Consider the following 21,336-nt stretch of genomic DNA (forward strand, 5'->3'; position numbering starts at 1 on the left):
GGAAGATAAACAGAAATAATTAACAACTAACCATTAAACTTAGGCATTGACATAACAGAAAAACAGATCAGATACAAACTCAAAATGTGAGACTGTCACAGTTTAGATTAAATAAAAATAAATAAATAAACATAATTGTGACTATTTTTTGCAGTCGGGACTTAATATTGTGCAAATTGCAAGTATACTCTTGTACTTAAGACTTCAATTTCTCATAACTGCAATTTAATATCTCACAATCGCCATCTTTATTTCTCATAATTTGTATTTCATTATGACTTTGTATTTCACAATATAGCAACTTTGTTTTTCACAATTGTGACTGTGTCTTGAAATTTGGACTTCACATGTTGAAATTGTAAGTTTATTTCTCGTAATTATGCAATTCTCAAGATTGTGATTTGATTTCTGAATTAATATAATGTGTTTGTTTGCGCTGTTAAAATCTGTGCATAGGTGTTCAGGGTTAATCAGTTCATCAAGAAGCTGTTTTCACACTCTTACAGTTAACAGACATCTGACACTTCAGTCTGTCAATACATCTGCTACCACAAGTAATTACAAACACATGCACTCAATTCTGACTCCCTGCGATTTACTGTGAAACATATTACATATTACAAGAATATCTAAATTAGGTGTCTTTTCTCGTTAACTCCCTCTAAACTGAGATTTCTATTTTCTAGAACTAGCTAGATTTCCAGATTGTCAGCAGCTCTTAAATGTTGGGAACAAAAACTTTCTTCTCGCAGTTGGCAAGATATTGTTGACGTATTGATGTATGAATGTGAGTAAAATCCAATATTTTGGATTGTCCACAAGGGGGCGTTATAAGTATTCATACTGATGTTGTGGTTTTCCAGGTGAAACGGAGACGATTGCCCTGTCTAAATATCCACACTTGCTGTCCTGGCCACTTGAGAGCGTGTGCATGCGACAGCAAGGAAGTGCGCAAGACTGTCCCATGTCTAAAAAATGCCAAAGTGCAGTGGCCATAATGCACACTAAACCCACACTATCTTGAGGCCCTATCCCAAATGGCACCCTAAACACTCTTCCTACGAGTCCGCACTTTCGTGATGTAACAGAGCTTTGACTGTCGGGAAGAAGTCTGCTGTGGAGCTCGCACCAGTACGGGCTCGGCAAAAATGCGCGTTGAGGGCTCATATCGACCGCAAGGGCGGCGCTCGCGAGCACCCTTCTGAAACCTAATGGACTTAACAGACATGACCAAAAAGTGCATATTTTTATATGCTCATTTTATCGGTGCAAAGATGAGTAGATTGTATTTTGTACAGCATTTGCAACTGCTTTTTATCACTTAAGCACCACAATTTTAAAATCTTGTCTTGTTAGTTACATAGCGACTACTGAACAGACAATTAGAAGTTTATTTTCAATGCAAAGTATTGAAAATAAAATAGATCTGTAAACACTTTCATTTTTGCAACACTATAAGTGTGTCCCATCGGGTAATCATAAGTTATATATACACTTTCAATCTTCATGCCTACAGGAAATACGTCATGTAAGTAGACATGGTGAAGTGCAAAGACTGCAAGTACACCTTGTGAAATGTTGCACTTATTTATTTGTCGTTAGAAGTTTGCCTCACTTCCAGTCTTTCTCATTTGGTCATTGCGGATGTTTGAGGAGTTTATGTATTGCATTGCATACTCGTGAAGTAAACCATGTGATTATGAGCATTGAGTTGTATGTTCCTCTTTTTGCACTTCCCTAAAGGTGTCACATCACACTTTTGCAGATGTGACCCATAATCACAAGTTCCTCAAAACAATGCTCTCACACAAGTGTGCGAGAAAGTTTTCCAGTGGAGGTCATACAATCCAGAGTACATTAGTCAATGATTTGCTAAATTCCTGACTCAAGGTCAGCAATTAATAACGGAAAGTTACAGAATATGTTGATAGACTTGTGTAGGTTAATATGTACAGACCCATGAGCACTTCAATAAACACACAGTCATCCTGAAGTCTGGTACCGTAATGATGATCGCCCTCTTCAACGTCGTCTGGGTGGAGTGTCACTGTTACGTCACGTGTGCTCTTGGACAAGACTGAGATTTTCTTGTTCTAATCTGGATGTGAAAGGGCCCTGTGTTCTGTAAAAGGACAGTTTGTGTAAACAAGTCTTGCTCCCACTGCAGCCAAACATGTATGAATGTGTATTTTTAACTTGGAAGTGTGAGTGTGTCAGTGGAGAGTCAATATCTCGCTCTCTACTATAAATGTGTGAGGTCAGAAAGCACAAAAACATTTTCTTAATTAGTGTTTTGTGCCAGTAAAAATATTTAAACATCCTTAAAATAAGTACTTGACATTTTTTTTTTAAATATAATATAATACAACCATATATATAAAATAATAATTGTCAGGGTTTAGTTGCAACATGACAAGGATAGATTGGATCCTTATCAACAGCATGATTATTAAACAAAACAAAGTCAATTTAATAATAACAATTCTTCAAAAATATTACGTTATTAGAAGAAAGAAAGCATAAGATTTTAAATGACATTATGGCAAGTAAATAGTGACAGCATTTTTCAGTTTCTGAACTATACCTTGTTATCATGTACAGTTTTGCACTATTTCTTATTTTACGGATGTTTCGATATTTGAACTTGAAAATAGCACTAAAATGCTTGTGATGTTTTTTTTTTTTGCAGTGAAGGTACTGATATTTCCCCTGTGAAGCCACAGAAAAGGAAAAGCACATGCACTGCACTGCACACATGCTGCATGCATGATTGAACTCCTTCCTGTTCTGTTCAAAACCACATCATGGCCAAAAGCACCAGAAAAGAAACAGAAAGAGGATTTGAGCCAGGTATATCTTGGATCGTTCTCATTCATTATCTTTTACTGAAATTTTTACTCATTTACTGTTTATCTCACTTTTCTCTGTCTTATCTTGTTTCTCTCTCTTTCTCTCACAAAAAATCACTTCTCATGGTTTGTCTTATGCTGTTGGATATGGGAAACTGACTGCACATAATTGTATAATTGTGTTCTTGGGTAATTTTCTGGCTACTCTAAGAACACAGGCTTCCTTTATTTTCCGGATTTAATCAGAGCTCTAGATCTCACAGGGACCTTCTCTTTTCTCTTCTCTCTCTCTTTCTCTCCCCTTGATAATTTCCACGGTGCTTCATTTTCTGAGGAACATTCTGAATCCAAACTATTCTCTCCGTGTAATTCTTGTCCGTTTCTCTGTGAATCCATCGAGACGAGACTCTGAAGAGAGTTTGCCCTCTGACCTTTAGGTGTGTGTAGTTTAGGCACTGTTGGTTCCATAAATAGTGTCTTGCAATACTGGCTTTCTGGGTATCTTGTGTAGCAAGCATTCAAGACCAAATCCACACACACACACACACACACAAAAGTCAAGTCATGGTCAAGAGCATGTGAAGAACGTTTAGCTGGCTGGGAGTGAGATCAAGGCTGAAGACTTTTGCCTTTTATAGCTGGAGAGAGGAGTCTGGACAAAGTAAACAGTGAGTAAACTACTGCGCTCTTTCCTCTTCCTCTCTCTTGTCTATGGAACATTCAGAATCTTCCCAGGCCTGTTTACATGACTGCTGGAAATTAAAAGGGCATATATTTATGGGTTCGCTCTCTTTTTCCAGGATAGGGATTGTGTGCTGCGTATAGGCGAGGACAAGGGAGAGAGAAAGCAGAGGGGTGGTGCTGTGTAACGTTCACTGTTCACATTTTAAATCAGCTAACCTTTTGGAAATCTTTTTGTTGTCTCATGTTCTTTAGGGAATTTGGTGCTGAAATCCCTTTATGTTGTGTTGACTTGGGATGTTAGGATTGTGGCATGCCCTGTTTATTTATAAAGCAGTCATCAGATCACTTTCCTTCATAAAACGTGATCCGAATCTTGTACTGCTGCTTATAATGAAATATATGAATAGCCTTGATGACCTAATTTCATACCTCATGAGACTTAAAGCAGTTCTTAGTAATGTTTCATTTAGTCTCAGATGTTATACTAAACCTTTAAAATCCAGATAAATTAGAATGGTTGACAAAGGAGTAGAGCTATGTAGATAGGACCTTAATGTAGATAGGAGAGCTCAGATAATGAATTCATATTCTTCCTAATCTATGACATATGATTGCAGAAGGTTTTTTTGTGTGTGTGTGTGCGTGCAAATCTGAGCACAATGTGTGACACCGATAAGTACATTTAAATTGTAATCAAGTTAAAGTGTTCAATCTGGCAAGTATACATGCACAAAACAAAAACTTGATACAGATTGTATTTATGATACCTTGCTTGTATTGCGTCCGTCACATATCTGTCTGCGTATGCGCTCAATGCCAAGGTCAACTGTAGATGTACGAGTAAATAACAGTAAATGTGACCTTACCTTAAGTTTGGACTGGCAGATTTCAGTTGGACTATACAGATGATGAAATTGAAAATTATGATAACCATTATGTTTAGTCTGACTGAAATTGAAACATTATGTATATAGTTACACTTTAATTTTGAGATATCTTCTGTAATTCTAGAGAAGACAAGTGAGCTTACTATATAAATCTGAGAAGCAGAAAAAGCAAGACATAAAAGTCTCCATTTACTCTGCATTAATCTCATTACTGAAAAGTGGTTGAGAGAGACAATTCAAACTAGATGTGAACTAAAGATCTCATTGGTGATTTTTGACCTTCAAAACTTTAGTTTCATAAATAATATAGAACTTTCAGTAAATGATCTTGGAATTCTTAGAATTCTATAATCTACTGTCAGTAAATAATTGAAAGCAAACAAGTCTCTAGAATGTCATTGTCTGCTGTTGCTTTTAGGTTAGTCTTCACTGAAAATGAAGGGCCAAACCACATCTAATAATTATTGATTTTCCCATATCTTTGTCTGTGTAAAATATAATAGAATAATGAGCAGCAATAAAGCTCTCGACCATTTTAACTTGCCTTTATTTCCGTCTAAACTTAACCTTATACTGGAAGATACTCTTACAAAAAATATGTTTATTCAAGTGTGCTATTAGTATACTTCTTTTAAACTAAAAATAAGAAAGTATAGCCTACTTTCAGTCTACTTTTTATGTTCTTCTCAGAAATATACTTGATGTACTTCTCAGTAATACTTAAAATGACACTTAAGTATACTTGACTTATACTGACAGAAAAGTCTAAGTAGATTTGCCCTATACTTAAAGTCAATCTTTTTTTTTTTTGATCAAAGTCTTTTTATTGTATTTTAACATACAACAAACAACAGACACTTAACAACCCAGAACCCACCCACCCACATCGCACCACTAGTGTAAAGGCAAAAAAACACACACAAAAAACACACAAGGGGATGCATCAAAATCACAGCATACGGAAGAAGAGGCATCAAGTCACAGCATACATATTGACATATTATGTAGATAAAAAAAAAAAAAAAAAGGGGGGAGGAAAACAACAATCACATCATACAATGTCATTAGAGTCCATTTGTTCAATTAATGTAAGAACAGGTTGCCAGATATTACTGAATTTAATGTTATTACCCTGCAAATTATAACGAATTTGCTCAAGTGTTAAATAGTGCATAACATCGTTAATCCAGTGTTTAAATACAGGTGGAGACTTATCCTTCCATTTCAATAAAATAATGCGTCTGGCCAAGAGAGTTACAAATGCTATCACTGTTTTATCCCATTTGCCTATGCCAAGTTCTTGTGGTACTACTCCAAAAATGGCAATGATCGGTGATGGGTCAATATGAGTATGCAATACTCTAGAAAGCAAAGCAAAAATCAACTCCCAAAACTCAGACAGTTTAGGACAGCTCCAGAACATATGTGACAAAGTGCCTGGCTCTATATTACACCGATCACACTCTGGGTCAATATCTGGTGCAATTCTAGCCAACTTTGCTTTTGACCAATGTAAACGATGAGTAACTTTAAACTGGATAATGGTATGTCGTAGGCAGATAGAAGATGAGTGTATATTATTGAGAACGGCCTGCCATAGCTCATCTGATATCTCTGTATCCAGTTCTTCCTCCCACTGATGTTTTAATGTTAATGGTTTCAAATTGTCCATGCTGAGTATAGAGTATAACCTACCAACAACCTCCCCAGGCCAAAGGGGCATCTTAAGTATTTTGTCTAAAAGGGAATCTGGTGATATCAAAGGAAAAGATGGAACATTTGCGGAAACAAAACTGCGAAGTTGTAAATATCTAAAAAAAATGTGAGTTAGGAATGTCAAAATGTGTTCTCAAATGTTCAAAACTTGCAAAGGTGCCACCTATATATACGTCTTTGACTGTTTTCAGTCCCTTTTCAGTCCAAATTTTAAAAGCATCATCAGTTATGGAGGGAGCAAACATGTTATTTCCCACCAAAGGGGTATCTATGGACATCTCAGTTAAAGAAAAAGCCCGTCTGAACTGTATCCATATCTTGAGGGATTGCCTCACCACTGGATTTATGCAGTATGTTGATATGGATTCTGGAAAGGGTATTTTAGAGCAGGCTAGTGCATGTAAAGATGTTTGTGTGCAGGATGCACGCTCAAGCTCTAGCCACTTGGAACCTGGGTCTTCAACTCTAGAAAAATGAATCCAGTGCATTATGTTTTTAATGTTGGCAGACCAATAGTAGTACTGAAAATTGGGTAGGGAAAGCCCACTATGTAATCGGTGACGTTGCAGAATTTCCCTACGTATACGCGCGTTTTTACCATTCCAAAAAAAAACGGACAAAAGTTTATCTATATTTATGAAAAAAGATTTTGTTAAGAAGATGGGGATACACTGGAAAAGAAACAAAAATCGGGGCATAATATTCATTTTGATAACATTTATTCTCCCCCCTAGCGATAAGGGAAGGAGATTCCAGTGATCTAAATCTTTTTTTAAACAATTTAAAAGTGGAGGGAAATTGGCTTCATAAAGATCTTTAAACTTACGGGTTATCCAAATACCTAAATATTTAAATTTGTTAGTGCATAATTTAACTTGCAGGGACTGGATTGTAGTGAGCTGGTAATTAGGGTCAATACATAAGCTCACTTTTCTGCACATTGATTTTATATCCTGATATCTTGCCAAAGAAATTTTACAAATCAAACATCTTTGGCAAACAGGTCACGGGGTCAGTCATATATACTAACATGTCATCAGCATATAACGACACTTTATGCTCAGCCCCTCCTCTCATTATGCCCTTAATATCAGCGCTGTTACGCAGTGCTATAGCTAGTGGTTCTATTGTTAGGGCGAATAGAAGGGGTGACAAGGGACAGCCCTGTCTAGTGCCACGCTGTAGATAAAAAAAAACAGATAAGTTGTTATTAGTCCGAACAGCTGCCATAGTTAGAGAATAAAGTGTCTCAATCCAATGTATTAAAGTCAATCTTTGATTTGAGATTAAAAGTATAATTAAGTATTCTAAGTATACTTGGCTTGTAGTTGTGTTTACTCTTTTGATTGAATAGCCTATTAAATACTTTTTTCACATAGATTTACGTACTGTCTTATAAACTTATATACAGAAAACAGATATGTTCATAATTCTGATTATGTGAGTTTTTGTGTAGTCCACTGGGAGTGTACATAAGAATTTACTTAAAATCTACTTACAGTTAAAGATATATTTCAAGTATAAAAAATGAATACTTAAATAGGAACATAGTAGTATACTTAAAGTGCAAAATATAAATAGTAAACTAAATGTATGATGTTAAGTTCACTCAAAGAAAACAGTATAAAACTTCTAAACTAGTTTACTGAGAGAATTATTCAAACTGTTCTTTCAAACAAACTAAAAAAAAGTGTTGTACATGTATTTAACTAGTAAACTAAATGTATACCTGTACATTCACTTGTTAGTATAGTTGCTGTACAAACAAAAAACGTTACTTGCAGTGTACTCAAAGTTTACTACTGTTACACTTAAAGTATACTTTTAGACACTAAAAAGTGGGCCAATTTAGTCCCTAGGGGTAATGAAATAGTAAACTTAAGTATACTAGTACATTGATATTAGTATAGTTATACATAAAGTGTTCTTAAAAAATATTCTTGAACTTTACTTAAGTATAGCTACTTTAAAAAAGTTAAACTTGAAGTATACTTATTTTTTTGTAAGGGTTTCCTATAAAGATGCAGTTCCAGATATAAATGTTCAGCCAGTGTGAAGATAAAGTTCTAGTGTTTTAGGCAGATTTTTGCCAAATTCTTTAGGCACAGGTGACTGTTCCCCTTGAGGACAGCTGGTCCTCTGTGCCAGAGAGAACTGAGAACGCCCACTTGGAATCAGTGACTAGGCTGAAAGACAAGCTCTTTTTTCACTCCATAGTCAGCAGTATGGAGATCCGGCAGATCTGGTGGATTGATGTTACAAAAGACGATGAGGTACTGACCCTGAGTCAGAGTGAGGTCACATACTAAACTAACACCAAAGAACCACAAAAGAAACAGGAAAAACTGCATAGATGCTTGGTGGTAGGTAGCACAATCACCATTGTCAGGTTCCTCTAGGTATAGTTGTGTTCATGGATAGTGAATTGTAATTGGCTTTGGATAAGGGGCATCTGGTACATGGCAAGATTCTCAAACTGAATTACAGAGATGGGAGATATTTTACGTCTATATGTTGATGACTTTATGCCAAATTAGAATATAATTGGCTCTTTTATTCAATAGTTTCCTTCTCTTAATAATATCTTTTCTTTCTGATTGCTTCTGACTGATCTTTTCATCTCCCCCTGTGGCAGATGCTGTGGTTGCTGTGTTGTCCTGGCAACACTGACAGTGAAATAAATGCACTGAGAGCGCTGCATTATTGATCAGCGTTAATGAGTTAAAGGTGTGGCAGATCGTGTAGAAGGACTCTGTTGTCAAAGTCTCTGTATTCTGAACCACTTCCCTGCTGTGTGTGTGTGTGTGTGTGTGTGTGTGTGTGAGAGAGAGAGAGTGAGAGATGCCTCTGGGAACTTACAGTATGTCCCAGATCTAACATCATGATAGGGGTGGGAATCAGTATGGACATGGTGATATGATATTATATCAATATCTGGGTCGCCATATAATAACATTGCTATTTTTTATGTTATTCAATTATATGTTGGTATTGACAAGCCAAAAAACCCACAATAGTTTCTGTATGAACCTGAAAGTGAAAGACAACTGATTTATCTTTTTGCTTTTATATGATCAAAATTGTCATTATTATTATTCATGTATTCCCTTATATCCCTTATCTAAAAAAGGAAATCAATGCTTTTAAAAGGATATCAATACTTTTATTCTGCAAGGAAGCATTAAATTCAGCAATAAACTACATTTTGAAATATATTGCTTTAAAATGTAATAATATTTTACAATATTACTGTTTTTACTGTATCACAGTGGTGTTTATTTGCGTCATTGTTTGGTAACACTTAAAAATATGGTAGATAAAAAGATAGATATCACAAACATTTAAAAGTCTTACTGGCCTTTTGAACTTGAAAACTTTTGAACGGTAGTGTGTAAATGGAAAGCCCAAATAAACCTGAAATCGGTACCACAACGCTCACTTTGCACAGTCACACTGTGTGACCACAGACAGCTTAGATGATGAGGTTATTTTTGTCATGGAGGAAATTAGGCCTACCGTAATAGTCTGTGCTTATTGTCTATTAGAAAGACAACCCTTAGGAGAAAACAGAGCTAATGGTCTCAAATGGTAAACAGCAGTCTGTCTTTTGCTCTGTGTATCCAACGCTATCTCACAACCAATCTCATGAGTGATTAAAAGGTGGCTAATTTTTATGAATTCGTACGATTTGTCTAAACCCACGTGATGGCTAGGTTTAGGGGTGGGGTCAGGGGTAGGTAATTCGTACGAATTCATACGAATTTGGCAACTCGTAAAATATGTACGATTGAGCAAAAATCGTACGAATTAGTACGAGTGAGGTCGTATGAATTGGTACGAATTAGCCACCAAATTGCCATGGGAGCGGGTTGGTATATCTGCGTGTTTGTTTAAAGGCTTGGTATTGTATCCATGGGCAGCTTTAAATGCTTTGAGCGCTCATTAACAACAACAAACCTTCTCACACTTCTGAGATGACAGAAGGTCTCGGTATGGATTTGTCTTGGAACAATGCAACATAATTTCAAAGCAGTAATCAGAAAGGGACGACAGGGTTTTCTTTGAAAATGCTTAAGGAGGGGCCTTGTGTACAGAACACACACTCAGCGTCCCTCGTTCCGTTTCCGTGGTTCTGTCTCCCCTGGTGATGATAATGCTCTCTTCCTTATCATCTCTATGGTTACAGGGTTTCATAGAACCAACAACATTTAGAATGCTACTGTACTGAGTACATGTAAGCAAACAAAACAAACAGCACAGAGTTGCTCAGTGCTTAATGGCCTTTGAGGAGAGCTGGCCACAAGACCAGAGAACAAAGCACGTTTTGTTCTTCTCAGCATGTCTTGGTGGATTAACATCTTAACCTTGCTTACTGCTTAATCTAATAATGCAAAAGTGGGTCATGATACAAATATTTTGAAGTAACGTAAATACATTTTTTGTGTGTTTGATAATCAAACTTGCACGCAAGCTGTGAAGACACATCAGTGCATATTTCCTTGAAACTAACGTTACCCCCGAGTTCCACAGAAATCAGACAAGAACCACAGCCAAGCCATGTGCAATTTTAGATAACGTTAGTCTGTACGATGGTATGCTCAGGAATTATTTAAATGTACAAGACTGCATTTATAGTTTTATACAACACACAACTGAAGTAAAAATGTTCAGAATTAATACATTCTAAGATTCTGGGTTGTTTCAACCCATGTTTGGGGCAAATATGGACCCAACCGTTGGGTTTAAATGCAATTAAAACATTTTAACCAACGCTTGGGTTTGTCCATATCTGACCCAAACATGAGTCTCAATATTTTTTAGAGTGTATTAATTGTCATTTATTTATTTTAGAGTTTTGCAATGGTTAAACTGGGCCTCTACTAAAACAGTGAATGCACTATAAGTGTTACAGGTCCCGGGCAGTCGGGAGGACTGTAAGCAGTTTAAAAACTTAACAATAAATGAGAGAGAGACAATAGTTAGTGGTTGCTTAAAGGTCCTCTTTGTTGTCTTTTAATCAACATTGTACTTCAGAGTCATTAAGACACTTTGAATCACAGGATTCATAAATACATTGAAATACATATAACATATAGATACTTAAATCAAATCACAATAAATAAATAAATAAATAAATCCAGAAACCTTAACCATATGTACAGACATGCTCTAGCCTAACATTAACGTTAATTCACACAACTGGCTGAACTCGAAAGTATACACAAATTAACTTCTTTATGACAAAAGCATATATGTATATGATATATATATGACATTAAAACATGTAAATAAACATTTGATATGAAAATTAATGAATTTAATAACTAACCTTAACAATAAATGAGAGAGAGACAATAGTTAGTGGTTGCTTAAAGGTCCTCTTTGTTGTCTGAGGATGCATCACAATCGTCACGGCAACTCCACTCTCTCAACTGTCAACCAGAATTCGGAAGATGCAGCTGAGCTGCCCAATGTAAACTCACTACAGTAATAAAACTTATATATATACAAGTAAACTGAAATAGACATAGGTAATGAAAGAAAGAAAGAAATATATACAAACAATCCAATATCCCTGTGACCCAACTAAATTCAGGGTGGTCACATAAGCATGGAAATATTTGCTGCTAATGTTTGGTTTTAAGGTTTGAGTCGGGGAGGTTAAGAGATAATAAGTGCGCATTTTTGTCATCAGCAGATTTTGGGCCAGATGTAGCCAAAGAGTATAGAGGTACTTCTATACTCTTTGATGTAGCCTAGAAATCTAGACGCACCCTAGCGGCAGCAAAATGTATTTCGCAGCCAGGTGGGTCTAGCAACTCTCAATAGACCTTCTAGCTGCAAAAACCTAAATTGGGTCAGGCCAATCACGTCGGTTATAGAGTAGGTGGGGCGGGCTTAACATATGACGACAGAGTTGCGATGGTTACCTGCCTGCGACTTGAAAACAAAGAATGACGGCTGCTGGAGAACAGTCTTTCGAATCGGCTTTGTCCGCGACTCTGGAGGACTTGGAGTTAAGTTTTTCTTTGAGAAAAGAGCAAAGAACGGCACATAAGTCATTCTTTAAAAAAGGAAGATGTGTTCGTCGTTTTGCCGGCCAGATATGGCAAAAGTTGAATGAATCTATCAACTAGCTTCGATGTTGGGAAAACGCTCTGGTTGGTTGAAGCGTTGTCCTATTGCGTGTAGAGGGAATTTGAAAGACAGCCGTTTATCCCGCCCCTCGGAGTGAGCGTGTCTATGGTGAGTTGCCAGACTAAACATCTTGATGTAGTCTGGCTTGCCAGGCTAGGCCAGATGCACTCCTGGATTCAAATCAACGTTTTAGGCATGGTAGGCGGGCGCTTAAACAAGGATGCTAGGTCGCTAGTGCACCCCTTGAGGCCAGGAGAGTGAGGTTTACTCACACAGCTCTTTCTAACTGGTCTCCATTACACACCTAGACATACTTTCACGAAAAAACAAAGCAAAAAAAAAGAAAAGAAAACAGAAGCATTTTCTATATTTTCATCTTACTTTAATTTGTACATTTGATATACATATATTGTTTTGGGAGAAAGGCACATTTATTTTCTATATTTCTTTTTTTTTTTTTTTTGGTTCATTTTTCCTGAATTTTTTTGAAGGTCAAGATTAAAGACACAAATTTGGTTTGAGGTGGCAGCCTTATTGTAATGGAAATGGTCTGCTAACAAACACACACAGATTGCAGGTTCAATCTCTCATAAACATGATCTAAAACTTTAGGGTACTGTTAAAAGCCCACCATATAAACTATTGTGGACATTGCTCCAGGAAACTGTTTCTTTGATTACAGTAGAATACGTTTGTTATACAGAAGGTTTAGTGTTGACAGAGAACAGTGGAGGCTTGACATTTTACTTATTTGTTTTACACTGCGTTAACATTTTATTTTATTTTATTTTTGTTGCCATGATATCATATTAGTTTCAAAACAACAGGATGTTCTCACGCACGCACGCACGCACACACACACACACACACACACACACACTCACACACACACACACACACAATCTGAACATATCCTTTCACATGACCTCACATACTTGAACATCTGCCTGTGGAACAAAGAAGTCTTCTTAAATATTGCCCTGATGGTAGAAATGAGAATTTTCAATATTTTCTTACAGCCACTTTCTATTTTGTGAAGCTCAACAATCTTTTGCTGCACATCAGAACTCTTATTGGTTCACCGATAAATGAAAATGATCCTATAATTTACTCACCCATCCTAGGTGTATATGACTTTCTTCTTTCAGCTAAACACTTTGGAGTTATATTAAAAAAATATCCTGGCTCTTCCAAGCTTTATAATGGGAGTGAAAAGCCCAAAAGCGCCTCCATCCATCATAAAAGTACTCCACACGGATCCAGGGAGTTAATAAAGGCCTTCTGAAGCAGAGCGATGCGCTTTTGTGAGAAAAATATACATATTTAAAACTTTATAAACTATAATCACTGGCTTCTGGTAACGGTGAACTCTGACAGGTATAGGCCTATATTAGGCTGCTGTCACTTTAAGAGCTAATACGGAATATACTGATACACATGCGTTTTCTTTATGTTCTTATGTTTCTTTTTGCGTTTCTTTTGATTGACACTATTTCATATAATTGCCAACACCTACATATATATATATATAAATCTTTGTTAAAAATGTCTTTAGATTTTTTTTCCGTTGAATTTCATTGGTTTATTGGATGTTTGATTAATTGACCCTGTCAGGTTGTTCATCATGTTGATATAAGAGTTGTTGATATTTGTTGTTTTCTTTGCTTGACGAAGATTGCTTATGGTCGAAACGTTGCAATTTATTAAACTTGTTTGGGTGCAGAAATAGCAGTGTGCTGGTTCTTTTGCATTTCAGCTGTTTTCTTTTAATCAAGCCCCTGCTTAAGTGATGTTTGGATGTACGCATACTACTTTTAAAGTTCACTGAGAGATGTTTCTAAATATTTTCTCTCTAATGTTCCACTGAAGAAAGTGCTGGCAGAATTTTCATTTTTGAGTGACCTATCCCTTTATTTGCCTAGTAAATGCTACATCATCAATAAAAAATAATAATAAAAAAAAATAAAAAAAACTTGTTTAGTCTAGAAATAGCCTAAATTTGGAAACTTGGCTCTGAGAATAAACTCAATGAGAATTTGAGGGTACAAATTGCAAGGCTTGAACATTCTCTCTGACCCTCTCTAACTAATCTAATCACACTAACAGAGCACTCTTGACATCTTTCTTTTATCACCCGCTAATGAGCCACTCAGTTCCTCTCATCTACCCTTTTAACTTGGCAAAACAGTGCAGTATTATCTATGGTTTTAATCATCTCTCTGTTGTTAATGGTCAGTGTTTTACTGAGACACCCTCTCAGATTTGAGCAAAATGTAAATGAAGGGCCTTTTGATAGATCACTGGTGCGGATGTTTTTGAGTCTATGATCCCTGTCTGGCCCATGTGCATACCACATGCTATAACCAGTTCAGTCTTTGCATAACTATGGATCTAAGGTTGCTGCTAGCATGGCTGGCATGCAAACAACCCAGAAAAGATGCAGCAGACACGACTGACAGATGTTAGGGGGGCATTCTTAGTCTATATGTTATTATGTGGTCTAGAGTCTATATATGAAAGTCTATTTTTAACTCAGTGGGGTAAAAGAGAGGTTGGTCTTCAGTCTCCATTTCACATTCGTACAGAGTAGTGTCCAAACGTCTGAAACCTCATTGAAGATCTGAGATTTAAAAAGTTTAGGATTTTGAAAAATGAATAAGAAATATTTAGGATTCTGCACTATTTCTGGGTCACTAATCAAATCAAATTGATCTTGAGTGGTGTGACTACTGACTCTATACTTTCTTACATACAGAAAGGTCTTGCATTCAAGACTGCTGAAAAAAAGGTAGGGTGGAGGAGGAATGCCGCAAAAATAATCGGAATGAGGTAAGGGCTGTTTATACTTTCTCAACGTTGTGATTGGTGGATTCATATGACGCTCCTCAGGAAACCTGTGAGGAACTTTGTCACATAAGCCCCACCTGTGTATTCTGATGACAACTAAACAGAGAGAAACCTATCAGCACATCCCCCTCAGCTCACGCCCTTCTAACACATCTATTGTTCCTAATAAGACATCCTATTTTGAAAGGATAAATGTGTAAACTGAACTGTAATATGAACTAATAGAAAAGAAAGAATAACAAACATGAACATATAGGCCTACTTTTTGTGTGAAGACAACAGGTGTCAGCACGAACAACTTTGTCTGTGGTGAGCAAACAATGGAAACTGAGATTTATTAAAAAAACATGACTTATTTCCCCCCTGTGACGGACAGCAGAGTCATGCATAACATCTGACCTTAGGATACTTCAGCCAACTTGGTGCAGGGAATTCAGCAGAGCCCTGTGAATTTCAACACATCCCTGGTGAAAAACTGGTTAGCTGGTTATATCTGGTATGCCATCCTGGTCGAGGTAGTTAGATGAGTTTTGGGGTGGCAGTGAAAAAACTAAATTAACAGCTCATTAGGCTACTCCCTGTTAGAAAATCCAGTTTATTTAGCTGGTCCTTTAAACGTGGTCAAATGGTAGCTAATCCAAGATGGTCTACCAACAAAGTGACTAGCTAGAGACAACTGCAAGTTCCAAAACACGACTAGTATTTTACTACCTTTTACATTCTACATTATTCGCCAGAATTTAACCATAACCTTTAGCCTCCTGAACCCCAAATAAATCAACCAGTTGTACTTAGGCCACAAGAAAACCTTTCCAGGTAGGCCTAATCAAGTTTTCATTCCAGTGATGAACAGAGCTCTGTAAACAAAGTGAATGTTTGGTAAATAGTGCGGTAAACAGTGAGGTAGGTTTACCCCGCCCTGTGCTTTTTACACTGAAATGGGAGGAGTGGCTGCATCATGGACAGATCTGGAGACAGGCAGGATGTGAACACGCTCTCTCCCAGCTGGAGCTGAAAGGTAATGATGACCTTTACAAAGATAAAAGCTTAAGTGTTGCATTCAATCAATTCGGGCTCCGCTGTTTGTTTGCAAGATGTTTGAAGACTGTGTGTGTTCCGGTTGTAACTTTCATGTTGTGTAAGGAGCGCGAGACTTTCCTCCGCGTGCGGGTGAGTTTTGACGTTAGCAGGTCCGCTAAAACAGTCCGCATTTTATTTGCTCTACAGCTTTGTTTAAATAAAGGTGTGAGCGATTACAATTTACAAATACTGTTTCTGATCAAGTTAAAGTGTCTGTGGGCTTGTTTTCAGCATTTCCCCGGTTAAAAGTGAAGGTCGCTTGGTTGTTAGGCTGTTTGACGTCACCTGGGGAGAGAGTAGCTACAATCACAGATTGCATAATGTTGGTTAAAAACTATTAAACATCTTCAGGAAATTCGAACATCTTGTAAGCTGGTTCAGAGAAATAATTACTCCAAAACAGTCTAAATTTAGTCGTTGACAGGGTGCATGCCCGTGGAAACTGCGTACGGTGTAACGTTAGGCTATGTTTTGTACACACATCTTTGTTAGGTATCAAATCAGGTTTAATAGTAGTTCATAATAATGGATATCATTTGTTCCCTATTATCCATTTTAAATTATAATTGTTGTTTTCTTGAAACCTCGTTAGTTTGTAGTCCACTTGTGATCTTTGTCAGGTTGTGACCTGCCTAATCGTGTCTGTACATGGGATGAATTTACTTTCAAAGTTGGTATGGAGTAGGCTAACTGTTTGTTTAGCACAGCTCATTTGGTTCATGGAATGAACAGGAACATTCTTCTTCCCGTTTAACTTCTAAATGCATCATTTAATCTCCATTGCGTTTTACCCAAACACTTTTCACAGCATTTTGGTATGCTCCTTGTTTGCATGTGGTTTGCATTGTGACTCCTGCACTCAGTCAGGTGGACAGTGAATCAGACTGTCAGTTAATAGTTTTAGGGAAACAAAGTTCGGCTGGTCAATTAAATGACCTCTAAACTCTTCCAGTTTTGTTCTTCCCCTCTATAAATCCAGCCACAAGAATTCTTCATAATAAAACTTATGATTGTTGCTTCCTGTTTCCATAAAAGCTTTATTTGTTGTTACAGCTGTCAGTTAAAAGTAGTTTTTTTTTAATGACATTAAGTGTTTGCTTTCATCAGTAATACTTCTAATCTTGTAATCTAAATGTGTTCAGACTGTGCCCTGAAGAGGCAAAAAAAAAAAGAAAAGAAAAGAAAAGGCAAAGATTAAATCAGTGGCCACTTCAGGAAAATTTCTTTAGACCTGTTTGATTCTGAATGACCTTTCACAGAGAAGAAAGAGAGATCCTGGAAAAAGAAAGTCATTCTACTAGTCCTACATCCTACTTGGGAGTACTCAAAAGTGAAAGCAGTGACCTATGATAAAAATGATTGCATGTCTTATAGTCATATATATATATTTCTTTTTGATGATTGGTTATGTTGGCATTTTGAGCGGTACTTTGCAGTCTGCCATTGGTGTTGGGTGAACATATCATACCAGCAAATTGAGAAACTAGCCTATCCCCTGGTTTCACAGACCTGCCTATGCCTAGTCACCTAGTCACCTGCCTATGCCTAGTCCCAGACTAAAGGCGTTCACACACCAAAAACGATAACTATAAAAGATGATGAAGATATAGTTCTAAAATTGTTCTCAGTATTACAGAATAGCAGAGGCCACACCACAGCTATAAGGAATCACTTTCAGAATGATTTTTTCCCCACAGCTGATGAACGATAAAAACATTGACAGCCAATCAGAATCATTCCTGCTATAACGAGCTCAAGCATTTAAAGCAACAGATAAGCATGTGCTTAGAATAAAGAGAACGATATCGTCTGCTGGTGTGGATGCTAATGTAGTTATCGTTATATTTATTCTTTGGTGTGAATGGGCCTTAAGGCCCGGTTTCACAGACAGGGCTTATATTAAGCCAGGTTTAGGCCTTAGTTTATTTAGGGTATTAAGTAGCTTCTTTAAATGTAACTTAGAAAATAACATTACTGATGTGCATCTTGAGACAAAACAATGGCGCTGAGTCCGCTGACGTTTTTCAAGATATGTCAGTGCAAGTTGCTTTCAGTTAAAACAGCTCAAACATGCATTTTAGTCAAAGGTATGTTTTAATTAAAATAATATACTCATGTATTTTTTCTATTGATCGAGTATTTGAAAGGAAACATTGGGAAAAAAAACCTATCCCTAAATCTCATAATATTACATATTTTTCCTGTAGTAGTATCTTAATAGTTTCCCACTCATATCGTATGTGCTTGTGTTTTGTGGTCACAGGAGCCCTGAGCAAAAGCTTCTGAACTGACATTTAGGCATCCCACATTTAAATTTCTTCACTCTTAGAAAAAAAGGTACAAAAGCTGTCACTGGGACAGTACCCTTCAAAAGGGTTCTAATATGTACCATTTAGGTACTAATATGTACACGTTTGGTACCAACATGTACCTTTGAGGGACTTATATGCACTCTTTAGGTACAAAGGTGTACCTTTTGAAAAGGTACCGCCACAGTGACAACTTTTGTACCTTTTTTTCTGAGAGTGTTGGGTGAATATCCCTTGAATTGCATGACACATCCACACAATAATGGTAACCATTTACAGCCTGTCCCTCTAAGGGATTTTAACTCTGAGTCTGGAGTCAGAATGAGGTTCACTCCTGCCTGGTTTTCACTATAGTGTGTAAAACGTTAGCGTCATTATAGGGAGATTGCATGCTCTCAGGGAATGTAGTATTCATCAAGTCTGTGCTTGAGCTTAGCACAACCCTCATACTAGGCCTTTTAGGCTGTGGCAGTTCATTTGGACTTTAACTTTTGTTTTGAGAAGTAAGACTGAAATGGTTTCTGTATGACTCCAAAAAAAAGAAAAAAGAAGATGTTAGAAGTAATGAAGTATTACTTCTAGGAGCACTTTTTTCTTTTCTTGTGGTTCTGCATGGTGAGCAGGAGGGGTAGGAAGACCAAGTGCTCAGTTTGCGTCAGTGGGTTTTTTGACTAACTAGGGAAAATCCCTCGGAGTTTTACTCATAATGACTCAAGGAAAGCCCTTCAAGGTACGCTTGTGCCCCCAATATGTTAGCCTGTCTCATTCTACCCCTTTTTAAACCTAAGCATTTTCAAAGCAACCTAAAGGATGTGATCAATGCAGTGGGTTATCTTGTGAGAAAACCGCAAGCATGCAGTCAGTTTCATAAGGACTGTTGGCTGGGGTGGGTGGGGGACCTTCCTGGCAGTGTTCCTCGGATGTGTTTTTAAGATCCCTCACACTTTCATGTACTTTTGTTTTGGTCACATGCATTCCATTTAGCTGCCACATGGGAAGTACTCCACCCAATTCTTGACAATTAGCTTCAGTGATGGAGAATTCATCCTCTTCCAGGAAATCTGCTCTGTAGTGACTTCACTTGTATTAGACTGTTAAAGGGGAGATCATGTTTTTGTTTCATGTTGCCAAGCTGTGTATGTGAATAAGCCCAAGTCATTTTTATTCTCATTTCTTCCTTCATACACTATTATTCAAAAGTTTGGGGTAATTATTTTTTTTTATATATATGAAAAAATTATTTTGCATGGATGCATTAAATTGATCAAAAGTGACCATAAAGACAAGTAAATACTGTTATTTTGAAGTTTCTATAATCCTGAAAATAAAAATAAAAATTGTGGTTTCCACAAAACTATAATGGTTGCTGAAAATTCGTGTAAACTTTTTTGCGACTTAAGGAATTTTTTTCTGAAATTTGCCGTTTCCATCACTAGTTTCCGCGATACTTCAAAATGCGCATAAAAGCAGTGGGTTTTTTTCTGTCCATCTTTTTGAGTTGATGTGTTTGCAAACCTTCCCTTCTTAATATTGATTTAATCCACACAAAAAATGTTGTTGTCATGCACCTGAGCCAAGACCGTTCGTCACAGAGTGACCGGTTTGCTTTTTGTTTAGCCCCAAACATTTTTATTCATGTGTGACATTAATCTCCTAAAATGTCAGTGGACTGGAAGTCACACACAGAGATTATCATCAGTGAGTGGATGAATAAAAGACAGTGCTTCTAAACTGTACTGGAGCTAAATATTGTTTGCTCTGTTCTCATTCATACACGTCACAGTTTTTGCTTGTTTATCATTTGTGAACTAGAACAGTGGCTCTCAACTGGTGGGTTACAGGTCTGATCTTAGTGTTACAGGCAGTAGTAAAAAAAACTATTATTTTTGTTGTATTTAGCATAGTTTGGATGGCAAAATAACTTAGAAACGTGACAAATTAGTCAGATGCCAATATGGACAGGTTGTGTGATATCTCTTAAGATTCAAAAACCATTAACCATATGCAAGGTTAAAGAAAAGGGCACCCAGACTACATTTAGACACGGGTTCACTTGCAGTGAAGGTAAACTTGGATATATATATATATATATATATATATATATATATATATATATATATATATATATATCTTGGATATATATATATATATATGCAAAACAATTTTCTTGAAAATTAAGTAAGTTAAGTGAAAGTAACAAAGAAAATAAGTCATTTTAACTTGGCTAGTAAAAGGTTGAGTAATATCTATTTAGTTGATGTTTCCTTTGCAATACGTTTCTCTCAAACAATATAATTAAGCAATAAGCCCCGCGAAGAACAGAAGAGGGGTTCAGACTCCGCTCTGCGTCGTGCCTAACAATGCCCCTTAGCTGTTCTAAATCCACTGTAAAACACGGCTTCAAGGGGCTTATTGCTTTTATAAAACAGCTACTCCATAAAAATATTCATTTTAAGATTTATTTTATTCATAAAATAAATACCAGCAACAAAAAATATAACGTTATAATACATGATTTATTCCTCCACCAAGCAATGTTGTTCCAAAGAGGTTGCTAAGCAACAAAGAATCACAAAAGGCAGTTGCGCAGTAATACCAGAGCCCGTCTACGGAGAGCCTGCCCACTCCCTATTAAGTCCTATTGTACCGAATTTTGGTTGTAGTTCCACCAGAGTTCCACTGGGGGCGATCGCCCATGAGTGCAGAATGAATGGGAGTCTATGGGGCTATACGGCTAAATTTGTCTCTTTCACCCGATTGCCGTTGAGAAATCTCAGATTTGATTGTAGTAGTGTTGCACGGTGTATCGATACTTCAAAAGTATCG

At 36.9% G+C, this 21,336-nt stretch overlaps 1 protein-coding gene across 4 annotated transcripts in view; it reads left to right on the forward strand.

Moving 5' to 3' along the window:
• Positions 1 to 2,827: 2,827 nt before the first annotated feature.
• b3gnt2b (UDP-GlcNAc:betaGal beta-1,3-N-acetylglucosaminyltransferase 2b) overlaps positions 2,828 to 21,336 on the forward strand; it is a 37,275-nt gene continuing 18,766 nt past the window's right edge. Inside the window, exons 1-2 of one of the 4 annotated variants that reach the window (XM_084097693.1) lie at positions 3,350 to 3,517; positions 15,030 to 16,139. The gene's annotated coding sequence lies outside the window, so the exon portion shown is untranslated. The other 3 variants (XM_084097696.1, XM_084097694.1, XM_084097695.1) reach the window with 3 other exon arrangements.

This window comes from Abramis brama (assembly GCF_963993115.1).
Source record: "Abramis brama genome assembly, chromosome: 21".
NCBI lineage: Eukaryota > Metazoa > Chordata > Actinopteri > Cypriniformes > Leuciscidae > Abramis > Abramis brama.